We start from the raw sequence: 6,604 nt of genomic DNA, 5'->3' as shown, positions 1-6,604 counted from the left end.
ACCCACCTGTAGTATCCACCGTGCCCCACCCGGCTCTGTCACCCCCCCCCCCCCCCCCCAAAACCCCCCGAGCCCCCCCCCCCCCCCCCCCACCTTGCAGTCCTGCACCACCTCCTCGAGGGGCACGACGCTGTGGTGCTTGTGGCCGCGGGCCTCCCTGCACACCACGCAGATCGCCGCCTCGTCCACCTCGCAGAACAGCTTCAGCGGCTCCTGGTGCTTCTGGCACAGCTCCGGGGGGGTTCCCGGAGCGACCCCCGGGGCCGGGGCGGGGGCCGGGGCGCGCTGTGGCCGCGGGTGGAGCTGGCGGATGATGGTGACCATGTTGGCGAGCTGCCGGTTGGGGCGGAAGCTGCGCTGCCCGAAGCTCTGGCGGCACTGCGGGCAAGTGAAAGCGCCCGGGGCTCGCCGCGGGGGCTGCCCTTCGTCCCGCTGCTGCTCCTCCTCTTCCTCTTCTTCTTCCTCCTCCTCTTCCTCGCCCTCCTCTTCCTCCTCCACGTCCTCCTCCATCACGTCCTCGTAGTCCTCGTCGCCGAAGTAGAGCCCCCCCCCGCCGCCCCGCACCCCCTCGCTCCAGGCGGCCGCTTCTTCCTCTTCATCCTCCTCCTCCTCCTCTTCTTCCTCCTCCTCGGGGTCTTCCCAGAGCTCCGCGTCCTCCTCCTCCTCCTCTTCCTCCTCCTCCCACATCTCGTCGTCCTCTTCCTCCACCACGCCGCCTTCCTCCACCTCCTCCTCCTCGTCCTGCTCCACGTCCAGCTCGTCCTCCTCTTCCTCCTCCAGCTCTTCCTCCTCCTCCTCCTCCTCCTCCTCTCGGGGGGCGGCCGCGGGGGCTCCGGCCGGGGGGGGTGCCGGGGGTGGGTTTTGGGCGCCGGGCCGGGCCCAGAGGCGGGAGATGCAGGCGCGGCAGAAGTTGTGGCCGCAGCCGATGGAAACGGGCTCCGAGAAGTAGTCGAGGCAAATGGCGCAAATCGCCTCCTCCTGCAGCGTCTCCACCGGGTCGGGACGAGGGGCCGCGGGGCCGCCCAGGGCCGGGGGGGGCCGCCATGGCAGGGGGGACCCTTCCTCCCCCCCGGGGCTCCTCACCGACCCCTCGGGGGTCCCCGGACACGGCCGGGGTTTCTCGGTGACCCCTCCCGGGGCTACTTAACGACCCTTCGGGGGTCCCGAGACCCTCAGGGGGCTCCTGCGACCACCCGGGGGTCCTCACTGACCCCCCCCGGGGGTTCCTTAACGACCCTTCGGGGGTCCCACCGATCCCTGGGGGCTCCTCACTGACCCTCCAGGGGTCCCACCGACCCCCCCCGGGGCTTCTGCGACCACCCCAGGACTCCTCACCGACCCTCCCCGGGGCTCCTCGCTGACCCTTCGGGGACTCCTACGACCACCCGGGGGTCCCAACGACCCCCCCGGGCCCCTCAAACCCTCCCCGGGCCCCTCCCACCCCCCCGGGCCGGGCCCCTGTTTAGGCCTCACCGCCCTCAGAGCTGCCCGCGCCTCCCCCGCCGGGCGTCCCCCGCGCCGTGTGGGCCGCGGGCGGTGCCGGAGGAGCCGCGGAGCCCCCGCGGTGCCCCCGCCGTGTCCCCCCCGCCCCGGTTCCGGGCCCCGCTCGGTCCCGAAGCGGCGGCAGCTCCGCCACCTCCGGGAAGCGCCGCGGCACTTCCGCCTTCCGCCACCTGACCGGAACTGGCGTGCGTTGCCGAGCAACGGGAGGGGCGCGATCCGCCCGCGCGACTCGTTGGTCTCGGAGGACCGGAGGAGGCCTCGCTGCCGCTGAGGGGCGTGGCCTGACCGGGGGAGAGGCGTGGTCTCCCCTAAACCCCGCCCTCCAAGGCGTGGCTCACCGGGCAGCGCCCCCGACCCCCACCCCGGGGGCCGCGGGTTCGAGCCCCGCCCCGGGCGGGCCCGCGGTGTTTTACCAAAAATATCTCTTTTTTTTTTTTTTGGAGTTTTTCCCCGAATTTCTCCGCCCGGCGCGGCCACGGCGGGGGAGAAGGGAAGGGCGGGGGTGGCCCCTCCGCGGCGAGCGGAGCGCGGCCGTAGCGCGGCGGGGCGCGGAGCGCGGCACGGCGTTTCTGTAGTGTAGTGGTTATCACGTTCGCCTCACACGCGAAAGGTCCCCGGTTCGAAACCGGGCAGAAACAGCGAGTTGTTTTTTTTTGGGGGGTCTCTTTTCCTCCTTTCTTCTTTCCCCAGAATCATCCAGGTTGGAAAAGACCCCTGAGATCACCGAGCCCAACCTCCCCACCTTCCCTCCCATCCCCAAATTTTCCCTTTATTTCACTTTTCCAGCCCCACATATTCCCTTTTTTTTCCCACTTTTCCAGCCCCACATTTTCCCTTTTTTTTTCCACTTTTCCAGCCCCACATTTTCCCTTTTTTTTCCACTTTTCCAGCCCCACATTTTCCTTTTTTTCCCCACTTTTCCAGCCCCACATTTTCCCTTTATTTTTCACTTTTCCAGCCCCATATTTTCCCTTTTTTTTTTTTCCACTTTTCCAGCCCCAATCTCGTGAGATTTCCCCCCCGGCCCCGCCCCAATTCCACCAGTTCCAGCCTTATCTGTGCCCTCCATCTGGAACTGGGACGGGAAAGGGGAGAGGAGGAGGAGGAGGAGGCGAAGAGCAAGGACAAGAGGTGAGAAGGAGGTGAGGAAGAAGAAGAAGAAGAAGAGAGGAAGAAGAGGTGAGGAGGAAACAAGGAGGTGAGAAGGAGGAAGTGAGGAGGAGGAGGAGGAGGAGAAGGTGAGGAAGAAGCAAGGAAGGGGTGAGGAGGAGCTGAGGAAGAAAGGAGGAGGTGAGGAAGAGGAGGGGGAGAAAACAAGGAGAAGGTGAGGGGGAAGCAAAGAGGAGGAGGAGGAGGAGGAGGTGAGGAAGAAACAAAGAGGAGGAGGAGGAGGTGAAGAGGAAGCAAAGAGGAGGAGGAGGAGAGGAGGAAGCAGCACGTCCTCACCCTCCCTCTCTCCTCCCTCCTTCTCCCACAGGATCCTCTCTCAGGGCCAGGAGTTGACCTTTGACCACCAGAGTGGGGAGGAAGAACCTCCTCCTCTTCCTCCTCTTCCTCCCTGAGCCCGGGACCCCCAGGGACCCCAAATCAGAACCAAACACAGAGGAAGAACCTCCTCTTCCTCTTCCTCCCCACCCCAGGACCTCAGGGACCCCCAAATCAGAGCCAAGTGCGGAGGAAGAACCTCCTCCTCTTCCTCTCTGAGTCCAGGACCCCCAAACCAGAGGAAGAACCTCCTCCTCCTCTTCCTCCCTGGTTCAGGGACCCCCAGGACCCCCAAATCAGAGCCGAACGCAGAGGAAGAACCTCCTCCTCTTCCTCCTCTCCTTCCCTGACCCCAGGACCCCCAGGACCCTCAGGGACCCCCAAATCAGAGCCAAGTGTAGAGGAAGAACCTCCTCCTCTTCCTCCCCACCCCAGGACCCCCAGGACCCCCAAATCAGATCCAAGTGCAGAGGAAGAACCTCCTCCTCTCCCTCCCTGACCCCAGGACCCCCAAACTCCCAAACTCCCCCAAATCAGAGCCAAGCACAGAGGAAGAACCTCCTCCTCCTCCTCCTCCTCCTCCTCCTCCTCTTCCTCCCTGACCCCGGGGACCCCCAGAGACCCCTCAGGGACCCCCCAGGGACCCCCCAGAGACCCCCCGGGACCCCCAGGACCCCCAGGGACCCCCCAGGACCCCCCAGGACCCCCCCAGGACCCCCTCAAATGTCCCTCCCCGACGTGGCCGAGCAGCTCCGGGCCGAGGCGTCGTGTCCCATCTGCCTGGGGCTGTTCCAGGAGCCCGTTTCCATCCCCTGCGGCCACTCCTTCTGCCGGGGCTGCATCACCCGCTGCTGGGACACCTCGGGGGGCCCCGGGGAGGCCTCTGGGGGGGTCTCAGAAGGGTCTGGGGGGGTCCCAGAAGGGTCTGGGGGCTCCTTGTGCTGCCCCCGCTGCCGCAACGTGGCCCCCGAGCGGAGCCTGAGGCCCAACAGGGAGTTGGGGAACGTGGCCGAGATCGTTCGGGGGATGAGGAATTCGGGGGGTCCCGACCCCGGGGGTCTCTGCCCGAGGCACGGGGAGCCCCTGCAGCTGTTCTGCGGGGAGCACCAGGCCCTGCTGTGCCTCGTGTGCGGAAGGTCCCGCGCCCACCGGCTCCACGCGCTGCTGCCCGCCGACGAGGCCGCCCAGGAGCTCAGGGTGAGACCTTGGGAGAGCCCTTCTCGGGGGTGAAATGGTTCCCATGATGATCCCAGGCCTCGCTTTCTGCTCCCAAAGTCCCCCATTCTGCTCCCAAAGTCCCCTTTTCCGCTCCCAAAGTCCCTTCTCGGGGGTGAAATGTTCCCAGTTCCGCTCCCAGGCCTCCCTTTCCGCTCCCAAAGTCCCCCATTCTGCTCCCAAAGTCCCCTTTTCCACTCCCAAACTCTCCCTTTTTGCTCCCAGCTCCCCCTTTCCACTCCCAACCCTCCCAATTCCACTCCCAAACTCTCCCTTTCCACTCCCAAAGTCCCTTCCCAGGGTAAAATGTTCCCATTCTGCTCCCAAAGTCTCCCTTTCCACTCCCATAGTCCCTTCCTGGGGGTAGAATGTTCCCATTCCGCTCCCGAAGTCCCCCTTTCTGCTCCCAAATTCCCCCTTTCCACTCCCTAAGTCCCTTCCCGGGGGTGAAACATTCCCAATTCCACTCCCAGGCCTCCCTTTATGCTCCCAAAGTCCCTTCCTGGGGGTAAAACGTTCCCTTTCCGCTCCCAAACTCCCCCTTTCTGCTCCCAAAGTCCCTTCCCGGGGGTAAAACATTCCCAATTCCTCTCCCAGGCCTCCCTTTCCACTCCCAAATTCCCCCTTCATGCTCCCAACTCTCCCAATTCCAATCCCAACCCTCCCAATTCCACTCCTAAATTCCCCCTTTCCAGTCCCAAACTCCCCCTTTCCGCTCCCAAAGTCCCTTCCCGGGGGTAAAATGTTCCCATTCTGCTCCCAAACTCTCCCTTTCCACTCCCAAATTCCCAAAATATTTTATATTATAAAATTATTATATTTATAAATAACAGAATTCTTTATTATTATAGTAAACAATGATATTTATTAATTGGAGCCCCAAGTTCTGGAGGCCACAAACGTGTTTTTTTAGGGCCAAAATCTCCCTTATCAGGAGCTTCCAGCCCTCGGGTTTGGCTCCAATTCCGCCCCTCCCACCCAAAACGAGGGATAAAGGAATTCTCAGCGGGAAAAGGGGAATTTTTGGATCCCGAATTTTCCTCCTCCCGCAGGAGCAGATCCAAACCCGCCTCCAGGATTTGAAGGAGGAGAGAGAAAAATACCTGGAAAACCGAAAATCCGGCGCCCACGGAAGCTCCTACCTGGTGGGTCCCCCCCCGAGGGGGGGTTTTTTGGGGGATCTTTGGGAATTTTGGGATTTTGGGAGTTTTTTGGGGGGTCTCTGCCCCCTCCTCGGGGTGTTTTTTGGGGCCAAATCGCCCCAAATTTGGCTCCCGGGGCGTTGGGTTCGGGTTTTATCTCGTGGAGGCTGCGACGGGGAGATAACGGGGAAGGGGGGAAGGGAGGGGGGGGATCCCTGCCCCTTTCCCGGATGGAATTTGGGGGAGATTCCTGCCCCTTTCCCGGCTGGAATTTGGGGGGGATTCCTGCCCCTTTCCCGGCTGGAACTGGGAATTCTTGCCCCTTTCCCGGCTGGAAATGAGGGGGATTCCTGCCCCTTTCCCGGCTGGAATTGGGGAGGAAGGGAGGGGGGTCCTGCCCCTTTCCCGGCTGGAAATGGGGGGTTTCTGTCCCTTTCCCAGCTGGAATTGGGAATTCCTGCCCCTTTCCCGGCTGGAATTGGGGGGGATTCCTGCCCCTTTCCCGGCTGGAAATAAGGGGGAGTCCTACCCCTTTCCTGGCTGGAACTGGGAATTCTTACCCCTTTCCCACCTGGAAATGAGGGGGATCCCTGCCCCTTTCCCGGCTGGAATTTGGAGGAGATTCCTGCCTTTATCCCACCCTTTTCCCTGCCGTTTTTCCCGTGCAGGACAAAGCCCGGGGCGAGGGGCAGCGGCTGCTTTGGGAATTCCAGGAATTGCGGCGTTTCCTGCGGGATCAGGAGCGGCTCCTCCTGGCCCGGCTCGGGGACCTGGAGCGGGACCTTCTCCGGGCCCAGGATCGGGCCCTGGCCAAGGTGGGGGAGGATTTATCCCACCTGGAAACGCTCATCTGGGAGATGGAGGGAAAATTCCAGCAGCCCCCGAGCCAATTCCTGCAGGTGGGAATTCCTGGAATTGGAGGGGGAGGGAAAAAAGGGGCAAAAAGGGGAAAAATCCTGGAAAGGGGCAAAAAATCCCAGAGCTGGGAGCCCAAATTTATCCCCTGGGAGTGTCCCAGGGGATAAGTTGGATCTGGAAGGTTCTCTTCGGATCCAAAGCGGGTTGGGATTCGTGGATTTGAGGATTTGGTGAGGATTTGATGGGTTTGGTTCCTCCCTTTTCCCGATTTTTTCCTCTCTGTCCCCACTTTTAGGACATCAGAGGACTCCTGGACAGGTAAATTGGCCCTTCCCCGACCCCTTAAACCCCCCCCCAGGTGGATCCCGAGGAATTCCGGGATGGAGGGGATCAAATCCCAC

At 62.7% G+C, this 6,604-nt stretch overlaps 1 non-coding gene and 1 pseudogene across 1 annotated transcript; one reads left to right on the top strand and one right to left on the bottom strand.

Moving 5' to 3' along the window:
- Nucleotides 1-93: 93 nt before the first annotated feature.
- On the bottom strand, nt 94-3,830 carry LOC113981137 (annotated as a pseudogene).
- On the top strand, nt 2,069-2,141 carry TRNAV-CAC. Its single transcript has one exon. It is a non-coding gene; the product is annotated as a tRNA-Val (tRNA).
- Nucleotides 3,831-6,604: the final 2,774 nt, after the last annotated feature.

Source organism: Neopelma chrysocephalum, unplaced genomic scaffold, assembly GCF_003984885.1.
Source record: "Neopelma chrysocephalum unplaced genomic scaffold, ASM398488v2 Primary Assembly neopelma1_96158, whole genome shotgun sequence".
Taxonomy (NCBI): Eukaryota; Metazoa; Chordata; class Aves; order Passeriformes; family Pipridae; genus Neopelma; species Neopelma chrysocephalum.
This window is presented reverse-complemented; position numbering and strand designations above follow the sequence as displayed.